The 14,313-nt window shown below is 50.1% G+C and overlaps 7 non-coding genes across 7 annotated transcripts; all 7 read right to left on the bottom strand.

Moving 5' to 3' along the window:
- Positions 1-173: 173 nt before the first annotated feature.
- On the bottom strand, positions 174-245 carry TRNAA-UGC (transfer RNA alanine (anticodon UGC)). Its single transcript has one exon. It is a non-coding gene; the product is annotated as a tRNA-Ala (tRNA).
- Positions 246-4,919: 4,674 nt separating this feature from the next.
- On the bottom strand, positions 4,920-5,026 carry LOC146401264 (U6 spliceosomal RNA). Its single transcript, XR_014811525.1, has one exon. It is a non-coding gene; the product is annotated as a U6 spliceosomal RNA (small nuclear RNA).
- A 261-nt stretch (positions 5,027-5,287) lies between these two features.
- Positions 5,288-5,360, bottom strand: TRNAF-GAA (transfer RNA phenylalanine (anticodon GAA)). Its single transcript has one exon. It is a non-coding gene; the product is annotated as a tRNA-Phe (tRNA).
- Positions 5,361-6,300: 940 nt separating this feature from the next.
- TRNAA-AGC (transfer RNA alanine (anticodon AGC)) lies at positions 6,301-6,372 on the bottom strand. Its single transcript has one exon. It is a non-coding gene; the product is annotated as a tRNA-Ala (tRNA).
- Positions 6,373-8,355: 1,983 nt separating this feature from the next.
- TRNAA-UGC (transfer RNA alanine (anticodon UGC)) lies at positions 8,356-8,427 on the bottom strand. The gene has a single exon. It is a non-coding gene; the product is annotated as a tRNA-Ala (tRNA).
- Positions 8,428-13,103: 4,676 nt separating this feature from the next.
- Positions 13,104-13,210, bottom strand: LOC146401261 (U6 spliceosomal RNA). Its single transcript, XR_014811523.1, has one exon. It is a non-coding gene; the product is annotated as a U6 spliceosomal RNA (small nuclear RNA).
- A 261-nt stretch (positions 13,211-13,471) lies between these two features.
- On the bottom strand, positions 13,472-13,544 carry TRNAF-GAA (transfer RNA phenylalanine (anticodon GAA)). Its single transcript has one exon. It is a non-coding gene; the product is annotated as a tRNA-Phe (tRNA).
- Between the last annotated feature and the right edge of the window lie 769 nt (positions 13,545-14,313).

The following is a 14,313-nucleotide window of genomic DNA, read 5'->3' as shown; positions in this document are numbered from 1 at the left end:
GTCTGATTTTAGCCCAGTGGTTGGTTTTTGTTTTTGTGTAGCCTAAGGCATGGCCAAGGCATAGTAGAATAGAATAGAGTTGGAGGACAGGAAGGCCTGTGCTTTCTCCTCCGGAGTAGGGAAGGGACCCTCTTCCTGGGCTCTCCAGAGGGAGAGGAGGGCCGCCTCTAGGCTGGAGGTGCCGGGGATTGAACCCGGGGCCTCGTGCATGCAAAGCACGCGCTCTACCACTGAGCTACACCCCCCCACGGCCAGCCAACACCTTCCCTCTTTACGGAAGACAATTGAATGGCACTATCGCCCGGCCTTGCTTTTGAGAACCTGCAACTGCTGGCATGAAGATATTTGACGCACAATGCCATTCTTTCTGAAGCTCCCTTACTGCCTTCTCTTTCACGGCGACACGAGGACAAAGGCAACTTCAAGCTAGGCAGAAAGGTACTGCGCCTACAGTCTATTCCCCCTGGTCAACCTACCCGCAAAGACCCGGCGGCACAAAACTCGAATAGAGGAAGGCAGAGAAGAGCCCTTTCCTAGCCCTGTCTCTTGGAAGAGTCTAGAATCCACAACATTAAAAGAGCAATGAGGAGATCTGACCCTACAGCCTAACCTCTCGCTGCAGATTTCCACGAGAAGGCACCACAGCTGCTGGAGGAATTTGCTGTCGGCAGAAAGGGCTGGGACAGGAAAAGGACAAGACAAGCTAGATTATCGTTCTATGCCGGGACGTGAGAAGGAGCTCAAAGACAGTAGTACCCTCAAGAGTACCTAGGCGTCACATCTTGGAAACACTAAGCATTAAAGTGATTAATACATGAAAGGATGGCTAAAATAAGAATCGTTGCGTTCATACTGATAAAAAAGAAGAGAAAGAAAGAGAAAGACACATGGGAAAGAAAGAAGAGAATGCTTATCCTGCAAAAGCATACCAATTATTAAATGCAGAGGGAAAGATTACCATCATTTTCTCCTATCCTATAATGATTGATTCAGGCAAAATTCATCAATCAGTGCCAAAGCCATGGGTGAAATTTTGATAAGCAAAGATGTCTTGAGTTTCCAGATGTATCCTCACATAGTTCTTATGAACATGGTAGCTTGACCATGTAGAAACTCAGCACAGAAGATCTTACCCCAAATGGTCAGAGTAACGTCATCATGATGGGCACGCTGACATCCTGTGGCTCTGAGGACAAGCTGAGAAGGACACAGCAACCCTCCTGTTGCATTCTGAGCAAAGTGCATCATCATCTGAAGCCAATCAGGCGGGAATGGCAGTCCAATCAAAACTGAACCCGAGTTATACCAGCCGACTTGTCACCTAGTCCTTACGAGATGCCAATGAATGAAAATGTCATGAGAGACAAGAAAGAGTTGAGAAATGGTCCCAGATTAAAGGAGACCAAGGAAACAATAACGTAAAGGAAACGGGTCACCCTGGCGTGGTCCTGGATCAGGGAGTTTGGGGTTTATAGGACATGATCAGGACAATTAGCAAATGTTGAATATGGGTGGTCTATTAGAAAATAGTTTTGAACCAGCGTTGAAGTCCCCACACTTGACAATTTTACTGTGCTGACATAGGGAGTGTCCTTAAAGGATACAATGGAGAATGTTGGGAGAAGGGATATATTTGCCAAACTGTCAAATGGTTTAGGGAACAAAAAAATTATATGAGGAGAGATAGAGAGAGGGAGAGAGAGAGAACCAGTAAAAATGGCAAAATATTGCAGTAGATGAACCTGGGCATGCAAGGTAGTCTTTGCAACTGTTATTTTATGTTTGACATTATCTCCAAGACCAGGTTTTAAGAATTCCTCCTTTTTACCACCGCCTTCCTTGTTGAGCCAAATGCTGCCGGAGGACATGAAAGGCAGCGCATGGTGATTCAGACCCGAGTGCTGTGCGTGACCCCTCTGGGATTTCAGACCTCCACGAGGAGATGGGAATGCGTTTGTAACATCTGACGACCCTCCATGTGGAGGAGGGACGACAAAGAACACTCAGAGCTGGCATAGGAGTTTGGTGGGTGCCATCTGTTTGCCTCTCCCCTCAGGGGAACAGGCAGCAAGAAGGTCCCTTTCCCTTCCCTGAGTGAAGCAGCCTGAAAGGCTTTGTCCCAAGTAAGACTGGGCCTGTTTCTTCTCATCCTGTCAAGACCTGGGGAGTCCCTCAGTGCTCTTTCTTTCAAAGAGAAGCCAAACTGAGCACATCGGGGAGCCTGTGTGCAGTTGCGTTTTTGGTTTTGGTGACTAGCCAGTGGTGTTGGTGCCTCCAAGGAAGGCGGCAGGAAGCCCCGTGGTCTCTACCCCATTGTCGCTGTGAGGAGAACCTTTTGCTTGAGAAATGGGATCTGCTGGCCGTTTTCAGCTGCTGTACCTAAGATTTGGCTGGTTGTGTCTGTTTGTTAGCACACTGGGCTTATAAGGGAAAAAAAGATATGGGAAATATAGGTTAGGTAGGAATGTAAATGTTTTGAATAGCAGAGATTTTCCTGACAAAACGGCTTTGATCCTGGAGAGTTTGTTGGAAAAGTGAACTTTCAGTTTGATGGTTCAGGTCTCTTTTCAGATCCTGGGAGTGTTTTTTGTTTGTCTGTTTCCCTTACTTGATGATGAGCCAAACCTCGTACAAGCCAGGTTTGTTCTGGAGAATCTTGTCCCTGCACTTACCTTTCTCACACGGAGCTCTTGGCTCAACGGGACTATGACAGCTGGAAACCGGAGTAACATCTGGTTGACTTGCGATGGTTCATTTATTCCGTTTTACTGCAGAGAAGGCAACCGTTGACTTAGGGAAGGTTCCTTACCACTTTAAAGAGGAAACTAGTATTGCCTTTAAGATGACAAATACGGAGGCGTTCCCTGGAGCCGCAGCAGGTTTCCGGATCCGGGATGGTCTCTGCTGTGGTGTGGGTTTGCTGCCTGGCCCGGGAACTTCTGCATGTTGTGCTTGGGATGGGGGAGGGGGGGGATTACAAATCTAGTGTGATGTCGATAGTCACTAGGGAGGAAAAGACATGGCCTGTAAACTAGAACATGCCAGGGAGGTTTTTGTTCTACAAATATTTGATACGGCAGAAAGCTGACCCGTTTGTTCCTAGACAAGGCGATTGACTGGATTACCATGTGAGTGAGGAAGTGGCAGCCTGAGAGGATCCCCACCTTTCTCTCTGAGGGTGGCAGGGATGCTTCTAGTGCCTGCCAAAGACACTGGGGACTTGCAGACTTAAGTCTGAACTGAGAGACCAGTGCCCAAACAGATAAGTCAGACCCGTGGTGAATGTAAGTTCTAAACCTCTCCTGCATTGTGGCCAGAGTGAGACTCCATAAGTTAGTTCATTGTGAATTCATTCATAGAAGAGTCTGGAGCCATTTAGTGACCATCAGTGTGGCCTAAAAGACTTGTGACGCGGAAGACACGAGAAAGCATAAAACCCTAAAACAGGGCCATTATAGCTCTTTCTCTTGACTTATGCCAGGGCTCCATTCTCTGAAGATTCAGGAAGCCCTGGGAACGGCAACTGATTTCCCGGCACACCCTAGGAACTGAGTGCCAGCCTCTCTGCCTTCTAGAACATGGTGGAGGAAGAGCTGAGAGCACACAAATGTGGAAATAGGGGCCATGCTTTCAGTAGGATGATGAGTCCTTTAGCGGAAGTTACCCGGAATTCTCATGCTCTTTGCCACGGAGAACACACATTGCTTTTCCCCTCCAACCAGAGGGATCAGGATGGCTGGTCCCCGTGCTTTCTTGTTTTCTGCCCTTTAATTTATTGGTGTCAAACTTCCCCGGATCCAGGAACACGAACTGCTCTTGAACTGAATTGGACGCCTCTTCCAGGTGAGTGGTGGGTGATGCACACCCTTTCCTGTCAGATTTAGGGAAGGTAGAGTTTGGAGGGCATCGACCCGCGGAAGATTTCCAGGGGGCAAGTTGAAATCTTACTCACAGACCCCCTAAGTTGACCCTGGGTCAGCATGGCACAGTTTTGGTTGTTGTTTTGTTGGTGTTCTGCAAACGATAAAAGTAAAAACTGGGGCTTGTTCATAATGTAGCTGGCAGTAGCAGGTGGATAATAGCGGTAACAATGGGTTGCATGAGATGACTATATCAGTTCCTCGATAAACCCGCCTCCTTACAGGCGAGAGAAAGAATTCCTTGGCCACACGGTTCACAGCCAGGACGGAGGAGGGCAAGCTTCAAAGCCAGCGCCTCTTAGCGCACCTATTTCAGATCTTTTCTTGGGAGACAGGAATCCTGTCCAAAGACGGCTGGAGGTTAGTGGCTTCTGGACTCATTTCTCTTTGAAAATGTCAGTGTCATTCACGGGGAAAGAAGCTTTGGTCCCACACAATTATTTCGTGTTGAGGAGAGAGGGCGGGTGTCTGGGGAAACTGGGCCGCCGAGAAAGGAAGGAACTCATGATACTCACCATGAGGTGAAATGCCTTCAGCCCAGCAGTGTGGTCTGCAAACCGTGCTGTGACGTTTTGCTGGGGGTGTTCTGGATCTGGTTGTGGGTGCCTAGAGGAATGGAGGGCAGAAAAGCGTCCATAACAGCTAGCGATTACAGTCTGTCTTTCAAATGGAATGTTCCCGGCGACGGAGAGAATGCAAAGGAGATTTGCAACCAGGACAAGGTCCATCCGATGCGTTAGCTGAGTGTATGTATGTATGTCCAGATCTGCAGAGCTGGGCGAACTCCTGGCATTTTTTTAATCTTGGCGAAACGTTTGAATTCCTAGGGGCTCAGGTCCTAGTCTCTTCGTATTTATTCTGCAGTTGTTGTCGTTGTTGTTTTCCTAACAACTGGCAAAAGGCTGCGGGACACCGCGCCTGCTCTTGATGTTTCGAGTATCTGCATTAAGCTCTGCTGCCTTATGGCTGGTAAGCTGTCGATTGGCTGTGAGCTGGGACTGGTCTTTGGAACGATTCGCGGCTGTGCCTGTCACCCTTCGGCAGGGGCAAGGCCGGTCTTCTCTGTGTGGTTCCAACGTTATTATACGTCCTGCCGAAGCGAGCACCCCTTTAACACTTTAAATGGTTGGAAAAAGGAAAAGGGAGGAGGTTATTTCGTGACGCGTGAGGTTTACGTGAAACCCAGCTTTCGGTGTCCACCCACAACGTTTTGGGCGAACGCCGCCGCTTCCTTGCTTTGCACAGCGTCTCTGGCCGCTTTGGGGCTGCCCCAGAGAGTTGTCGAGACGGAAGGGGTGTGTGGCACCTTGTCCCTTCTGGCTGCGCTGGTAGAGGAGGACGCCGGCGGGCAGCAAAAGGGAGCGCCTTGCCGAAACCCGGGATTGAACCAGGGACCTTTAGATCTTCAGTCTAACGCTCTCCCAACTGAGCTATTTCGGCCGCCCGGGCGAAGGGGGAGGGGGGCAGCGCTCCTGGCATTTCTGTTTCAAGAAGTGGGGTTCAACGGCGGCTGGCTAGGCTTCGGCTTCCCCACCTGCGGCGGTCCCGCGCGGAGTAGCCGTACCCCTGCCGGCCGGAAAGGCTTGGACTGTGTCCTCGGCGCTTGCTGCTCGCATCCAGTTCCTGACCGTGGCGGAGGGCAAGTGGAGGACAGAGATGGAAGAGACGTGCCAGGGATTCGTTGGAAAACCTGGCCTGCTCCTCGGCATCCTGCCTCGTGAGCCAGACACGACTCAGAAACGGCCTAAAGGCACTCTTCGGGGGCGTCTCTTGTTGTAGTCTTCGTTCTCTCGTCTCTCACAGTCTCCCGAAGGGCTGAGAGATGGGCTCCAATCACGCGGCACCTTTGCGGAAAGAATCTCCTGTGCACGAACACCGCCAGGCTGAACTCTCACCACCGTGTCCTCAACGGACAGGAGAGCAACTGCCGCAAACATGCGAAAATTTGAAAAGGCGTCACTCGTCACAAACGACGTTCCTCGCGCGAAACATCCTTTAAACGTTCTCCGAATCCAGGAACAACGCGGTGGCGGTGGCTGCCGACGCCGGTTTGGTGAAAGATGAGACGAGGGCGTGGTGAGAGTGATTTCCTGCTCTCAGAAGTCCTGGTAGTTGATTTTTGTGGCGTATCGATCGGCCTTGGCCAGGAGAGGAGTGATTGCGCAGAGTGACTAGAATGGATGGGTTTAAAAAAAAAAAAAAGAAAAGAAAAGAAAAGAAAAGAAGAAAAGAAAAAAAAAGAAGAAAAGAAAGAAAGAAAGAAAGACAAAGTTGGACGCATACTACTTTCGCGGCAGTCAGCAGGGACTGTGAGCCCCCGCCTCGCACTGTCTCTCCAGAGTTGAGAGCAAGGAAGGGCGGAGCAAGTGGACGTGGCGGTTGGAGGTGCCGGGGATTGAACCCGGGGCCTCGTGCATGCTAAGCACGCGCTCTACCACTGAGCTACACCCCCGCGGCTGCCGAAACCTCAGAGGCAGGAAAAGGGAAAGCAAACAAACAACCAAACACACAAACAAAAAATGGTATGGCAACTCCTCACGTGTTGGTTCGAAGCTCCGTTGTGTACAACCCGGTTACTTGCGAAACTCCTATTCCCTTTCGCCGAGGACATGAGGAGAAAGGCAACCGAATGCCGGCCTAAAATTTAGGCGCCCTTCCTAGGATCTAGTCCCGCTTGTCAGCCTACCCCAGTGTCAGGCCTACAGACAACTTGAATGGAGGAAGGCAAAGAAGAGCCCTTTCCTAGTTCTGCCTGTTAAAAAAAGCCTAGACTCAAAGACACCCAAGGGGCAAGGAGGAGAGCTGGTCCCCCATCTCAGCAGCTTAATACACATCCCCCCCGGATGGAACCAAAGCTCCGGGCAAAACTGGTCACTAGAAGCACTAGGGCAGGAAAAGTACAAGATGCCCTAGACAGTCTTTCGAGTGCTCAAAAGAGGATGGCGTGCCCCAAAGAGCACAGTGTCTTCGAGTCCACTCTTGCAAACACTGAGCATTGACTTGAAGAGTAAACCGCCAAGGATTACAACCTCCTGGGTGAAAGAAGAATAGGACACCAGATAAGTGATGGCAATACGGGGTCTAAGTGAAGAGATGGGCGGCATCAAAAGGTCCCCGAATTACATCCTGAGAATGGTAAGAGAGGCCGTGTTGTCCCCCACAGACCTTGGGGACTTGGAGACTTCAGTTTGAGTTAAGAGGCCAGTGGCCAAAAGAGGTATCTCAGACACTTGTTGACTTATCCTTGGGAAAACTCCCACGTATTTTAACTAGACTGAGACTCCATGAGTTCACCGTGAGTTCATTCATGGAAAAAGCTAAGCCATTGTGACCCTCGGTGTTGTCTAAAGGATTAGTGGGCTACGGAGCTCCCTTGTAGCACATCCCGGGTTAAGGATCCCGGGTTGTCTTTGCATCCCGCTGGGCGTGCTGCTGTGGTGTGGGCTTGATCCCTGGCTGGGAAAAGAAAGTTTCTAACTACCTGTACCTCTACCGAAGGGGGAAAAAAAAAAAAAAAAAAAAGAAAAGGTAGACTGGTGCCTCAGGTACAAAACGACTGTGTCCTAAATATTTGGATGTGTTGTCCTGAATCTCTGTTCTCCGATGCTTCCACAGATGCTTAGGACTCCAGCTCCATATCGCTTGTGCATGCAGCCTTTTCAAGAGGGGATGCTCTCCCAAGCGATACTCGGAGGGTCCGTTCGGGACAAGTAGAAGGAGGAAGACTGTTTCCCTGACTCTTGCTATTTCTTTCATTTTGGAGTGCAGCCAGGACAGGACAGGGCAGTGAGTCTGTGTGGTGTATGAGCACGTCCTGCCTTCTCGGCTCAAACTGCAAAGCATCAGTGAACATCCACGCCTCAGTCTTTTAGGAGAAGGCAAGGACACAAGAAAGTGGCTTGTTTTTGACTGGGGCGACCTCTCCTATACCTGTCATCATGGCCAGCCTCAAGGGCCTGTGACCAGTGCATTTCAGGGGGCCTTGGGTCCAGCAAATCATGCAGCCAGTCTGTCCTACACTCACTGCTGGAGGATCCGGTGTTCTTCAAACCAGAGGAGGCAATTTTGTCCCCAAGGGACAAGACCTATCCAGACTTTCTAGGCCTCTTAGTGTCAACCTTTCCCTCAAGCCAGAGGGGAGAAAAGAGCCTTGACCTGATCCATGATATCTAGGGTGAAATGCATGAAAACAAGATGGGAGGATGGTCAAGCGTATTTCAAGCTAAATGAAGGTGACTTACTTTCCAGCTCTCAGAGGTCTGTCTGATTTTAGCCCAGTGGTTGGTTTTTGTTTTTGTGTAGCCTAAGGCATGGCCAAGGCATAGTAGAATAGAATAGAGTTGGAGGACAGGAAGGCCTGTGCTTTCTCCTCCGGAGTAGGGAAGGGGACCCTCTTCCTGGGCTCTCCAGAGGGAGAGGAGGGCCGCCTCTAGGCTGGAGGTGCCGGGGATTGAACCCGGGGCCTCGTGCATGCAAAGCACGCGCTCTACCACTGAGCTACACCCCCCCACGGCCAGCCAACACCTTCCCTCTTTACGGAAGACAATTGAATGGCACTATCACCCGGCCTTGCTTTTGAGAACCTGCAACTGCTGGCATGAAGATATTTGACGCACAATGCCATTCTTTCTGAAGCTCCCTTACTGCCTTCTCTTTCACGGCGACACGAGGACAAAGGCAACTTCAAGCTAGGCAGAAAGGTACTGCGCCTACAGTCTATTCCCCCTGGTCAACCTACCCGCAAAGACCCGGCGGCACAAAACTCGAATAGAGGAAGGCAGAGAAGAGCCCTTTCCTAGCCCTGTCTCTTGGAAGAGTCTAGAATCCACAACATTAAAAGAGCAATGAGGAGATCTGACCCTACAGCCTAACCTCTCGCTGCAGATTTCCACGAGAAGGCACCACAGCTGCTGGAGGAATTTGCTGTCGGCAGAAAGGGCTGGGACAGGAAAAGGACAAGACAAGCTAGATTATCGTTCTATGCCGGGACGTGAGAAGGAGCTCAAAGACAGTAGTACCCTCAAGAGTACCTAGGCGTCACATCTTGGAAACACTAAGCATTAAAGTGATTAATACATGAAAGGATGGCTAAAATAAGAATCGTTGCGTTCATACTGATAAAAAAGAAGAGAAAGAAAGAGAAAGACACATGGGAAAGAAAGAAGAGAATGCTTATCCTGCAAAAGCATACCAATTATTAAATGCAGAGGGAAAGATTACCATCATTTTCTCCTATCCTATAATGATTGATTCAGGCAAAATTCATCAATCAGTGCCAAAGCCATGGGTGAAATTTTGATAAGCAAAGATGTCTTGAGTTTCCAGATGTATCCTCACATAGTTCTTATGAACATGGTAGCTTGACCATGTAGAAACTCAGCACAGAAGATCTTACCCCAAATGGTCAGAGTAACGTCATCATGATGGGCACGCTGACATCCTGTGGCTCTGAGGACAAGCTGAGAAGGACACAGCAACCCTCCTGTTGCATTCTGAGCAAAGTGCATCATCATCTGAAGCCAATCAGGCGGGAATGGCAGTCCAATCAAAACTGAACCCGAGTTATACCAGCCGACTTGTCACCTAGTCCTTACGAGATGCCAATGAATGAAAATGTCATGAGAGACAAGAAAGAGTTGAGAAATGGTCCCAGATTAAAGGAGACCAAGGAAACAATAACGTAAAGGAAACGGGTCACCCTGGCGTGGTCCTGGATCAGGGAGTTTGGGGTTTATAGGACATGATCAGGACAATTAGCAAATGTTGAATATGGGTGGTCTATTAGAAAATAGTTTTGAACCAGCGTTGAAGTCCCCACACTTGACAATTTTACTGTGCTGACATAGGGAGTGTCCTTAAAGGATACAATGGAGAATGTTGGGAGAAGGGATATATTTGCCAAACTGTCAAACGGTTTAGGGAACAAAAAAATTATATGAGGAGAGATAGAGAGAGGGAGAGAGAGAGAGAACCAGTAAAAATGGCAAAATATTGCAGTAGATGAACCTGGGCATGCAAGGTAGTCTTTGCAACTGTTATTTTATGTTTGACATTATCTCCAAGACCAGGTTTTAAGAATTCCTCCTTTTTACCACCGCCTTCCTTGTTGAGCCAAATGCTGCCGGAGGACATGAAAGGCAGCGCATGGTGATTCAGACCCGAGTGCTGTGCGTGACCCCTCTGGGATTTCAGACCTCCACGAGGAGATGGGAATGCGTTTGTAACATCTGACGACCCTCCATGTGGAGGAGGGACGACAAAGAACACTCAGAGCTGGCATAGGAGTTTGGTGGGTGCCATCTGTTTGCCTCTCCCCTCAGGGGAACAGGCAGCAAGAAGGTCCCTTTCCCTTCCCTGAGTGAAGCAGCCTGAAAGGCTTTGTCCCAAGTAAGACTGGGCCTGTTTCTTCTCATCCTGTCAAGACCTGGGGAGTCCCTCAGTGCTCTTTCTTTCAAAGAGAAGCCAAACTGAGCACATCGGGGAGCCTGTGTGCAGTTGCGTTTTTGGTTTTGGTGACTAGCCAGTGGTGTTGGTGCCTCCAAGGAGGGCGGCAGGAAGCCCCGTGGTCTCTACCCCATTGTCGCTGTGAGGAGAACCTTTTGCTTGAGAAATGGGATCTGCTGGCCGTTTTCAGCTGCTGTACCTAAGATTTGGCTGGTTGTGTCTGTTTGTTAGCACACTGGGCTTATAAGGGAAAAAAAGATATGGGAAATATAGGTTAGGTAGGAATGTAAATGTTTTGAATAGCAGAGATTTTCCTGACAAAACGGCTTTGATCCTGGAGAGTTTGTTGGAAAAGTGAACTTTCAGTTTGATGGTTCAGGTCTCTTTTCAGATCCTGGGAGTGTTTTTTGTTTGTCTGTTTCCCTTACTTGATGATGAGCCAAACCTCGTACAAGCCAGGTTTGTTCTGGAGAATCTTGTCCCTGCACTTACCTTTCTCACACGGAGCTCTTGGCTCAACGGGACTATGACAGCTGGAAACCGGAGTAACATCTGGTTGACTTGCGATGGTTCATTTATTCCGTTTTACTGCAGAGAAGGCAACCGTTGACTTAGGGAAGGTTCCTTACCACTTTAAAGAGGAAACTAGTATTGCCTTTAAGATGACAAATACGGAGGCGTTCCCTGGAGCCGCAGCAGGTTTCCGGATCCGGGATGGTCTCTGCTGTGGTGTGGGTTTGCTGCCTGGCCCGGGAACTTCTGCATGTTGTGCTTGGGATGGGGGAGGGGGGGGATTACAAATCTAGTGTGATGTCGATAGTCACTAGGGAGGAAAAGACATGGCCTGTAAACTAGAACATGCCAGGGAGGTTTTTGTTCTACAAATATTTGATACGGCAGAAAGCTGACCCGTTTGTTCCTAGACAAGGCGATTGACTGGATTACCATGTGAGTGAGGAAGTGGCAGCCTGAGAGGATCCCCACCTTTCTCTCTGAGGGTGGCAGGGATGCTTCTAGTGCCTGCCAAAGACACTGGGGACTTGCAGACTTAAGTCTGAACTGAGAGACCAGTGCCCAAACAGATAAGTCAGACCCGTGGTGAATGTAAGTTCTAAACCTCTCCTGCATTGTGGCCAGAGTGAGACTCCATAAGTTAGTTCATTGTGAATTCATTCATAGAAGAGTCTGGAGCCATTTAGTGACCATCAGTGTGGCCTAAAAGACTTGTGACGCGGAAGACACGAGAAAGCATAAAACCCTAAAACAGGGCCATTATAGCTCTTTCTCTTGACTTATGCCAGGGCTCCATTCTCTGAAGATTCAGGAAGCCCTGGGAACGGCAACTGATTTCCCGGCACACCCTAGGAACTGAGTGCCAGCCTCTCTGCCTTCTAGAACATGGTGGAGGAAGAGCTGAGAGCACACAAATGTGGAAATAGGGGCCATGTTTTCAGTAGGATGATGAGTCCTTTAGCGGAAGTTACCCGGAATTCTCATGCTCTTTGCCACGGAGAACACACATTGCTTTTCCCCTCCAACCAGAGGGATCAGGATGGCTGGTCCCCGTGCTTTCTTGTTTTCTGCCCTTTAATTTATTGGTGTCAAACTTCCCCGGATCCAGGAACACGAACTGCTCTTGAACTGAATTGGACGCCTCTTCCAGGTGAGTGGTGGGTGATGCACACCCTTTCCTGTCAGATTTAGGGAAGGTAGAGTTTGGAGGGCATCGACCCGCGGAAGATTTCCAGGGGGCAAGTTGAAATCTTACTCACAGACCCCCTAAGTTGACCCTGGGTCAGCATGGCACAGTTTTGGTTGTTGTTTTGTTGGTGTTCTGCAAACGATAAAAGTAAAAACTGGGGCTTGTTCATAATGTAGCTGGCAGTAGCAGGTGGATAATAGCGGTAACAATGGGTTGCATGAGATGACTACATCAGTTCCTCGATAAACCCGCCTCCTTACAGGCGAGAGAAAGAATTCCTTGGCCACACGGTTCACAGCCAGGACGGAGGAGGGCAAGCTTCAAAGCCAGCGCCTCTTAGCGCACCTATTTCAGATCTTTTCTTGGGAGACAGGAATCCTGTCCAAAGACGGCTGGAGGTTAGTGGCTTCTGGACTCATTTCTCTTTGAAAATGTCAGTGTCATTCACGGGGAAAGAAGCTTTGGTCCCACACAATTATTTCGTGTTGAGGAGAGAGGGCGGGTGTCTGGGGAAACTGGGCCGCCGAGAAAGGAAGGAACTCATGATACTCACCATGAGGTGAAATGCCTTCAGCCCAGCAGTGTGGTCTGCAAACCGTGCTGTGACGTTTTGCTGGGGGTGTTCTGGATCTGGTTGTGGGTGCCTAGAGGAATGGAGGGCAGAAAAGCGTCCATAACAGCTAGCGATTACAGTCTGTCTTTCAAATGGAATGTTCCCGGCGACGGAGAGAATGCAAAGGAGATTTGCAACCAGGACAAGGTCCATCCGATGCGTTAGCTGAGTGTATGTATGTATGTCCAGATCTGCAGAGCTGGGCGAACTCCTGGCATTTTTTTAATCTTGGCGAAACGTTTGAATTCCTAGGGGCTCAGGTCCTAGTCTCTTCGTATTTATTCTGCAGTTGTTGTCGTTGTTGTTTTCCTAACAACTGGCAAAAGGCTGCGGGACACCGCGCCTGCTCTTGATGTTTCGAGTATCTGCATTAAGCTCTGCTGCCTTATGGCTGGTAAGCTGTCGATTGGCTGTGAGCTGGGACTGGTCTTTGGAACGATTCGCGGCTGTGCCTGTCACCCTTCGGCAGGGGCAAGGCCGGTCTTCTCTGTGTGGTTCCAACGTTATTATACGTCCTGCCGAAGCGAGCACCCCTTTAACACTTTAAATGGTTGGAAAAAGGAAAAGGGAGGAGGTTATTTCGTGACGCGTGAGGTTTACGTGAAACCCAGCTTTCGGTGTCCACCCACAACGTTTTGGGCGAACGCCGCCGCTTCCTTGCTTTGCACAGCGTCTCTGGCCGCTTTGGGGCTGCCCCAGAGAGTTGTCGAGACGGAAGGGGTGTGTGGCACCTTGTCCCTTCTGGCTGCGCTGGTAGAGGAGGACGCCGGCGGGCAGCAAAAGGGAGCGCCTTGCCGAAACCCGGGATTGAACCAGGGACCTTTAGATCTTCAGTCTAACGCTCTCCCAACTGAGCTATTTCGGCCGCCCGGGCGAAGGGGGAGGGGGGCAGCGCTCCTGGCATTTCTGTTTCAAGAAGTGGGGTTCAACGGCGGCTGGCTAGGCTTCGGCTTCCCCACCTGCGGCGGTCCCGCGCGGAGTAGCCGTACCCCTGCCGGCCGGAAAGGCTTGGACTGTGTCCTCGGCGCTTGCTGCTCGCATCCAGTTCCTGACCGTGGCGGAGGGCAAGTGGAGGACAGAGATGGAAGAGACGTGCCAGGGATTCGTTGGAAAACCTGGCCTGCTCCTCGGCATCCTGCCTCGTGAGCCAGACACGACTCAGAAACGGCCTAAAGGCACTCTTCGGGGGCGTCTCTTGTTGTAGTCTTCGTTCTCTCGTCTCTCACAGTCTCCCGAAGGGCTGAGAGATGGGCTCCAATCACGCGGCACCTTTGCGGAAAGAATCTCCTGTGCACGAACACCGCCAGGCTGAACTCTCACCACCGTGTCCTCAACGGACAGGAGAGCAACTGCCGCAAACATGCGAAAATTTGAAAAGGCGTCACTCGTCACAAACGACGTTCCTCGCGCGAAACATCCTTTAAACGTTCTCCGAATCCAGGAACAACGCGGTGGCGGTGGCTGCCGACGCCGGTTTGGTGAAAGATGAGACGAGGGCGTGGTGAGAGTGATTTCCTGCTCTCAGAAGTCCTGGTAGTTGATTTTTGTGGCGTATCGATCGGCCTTGGCCAGGAGAGGAGTGATTGCGCAGAGTGACTAGAATGGATGGGTTTAAAAAAAAAAAAAAGAAAAGA

Source organism: Sus scrofa, chromosome 7 (assembly GCF_054392235.1).
Source record: "Sus scrofa isolate SSC_HxYL_T2T_F1_AM1 chromosome 7, Sscrofa_HxYL_maternal_Yorkshire_Landrace_v2.0, whole genome shotgun sequence".
In the NCBI taxonomy this organism is placed as follows: Eukaryota; Metazoa; Chordata; class Mammalia; order Artiodactyla; family Suidae; genus Sus; species Sus scrofa.
Note: the sequence above shows the minus strand (reverse complement) of the source record. Positions and strands in the feature narration are given on the sequence as shown.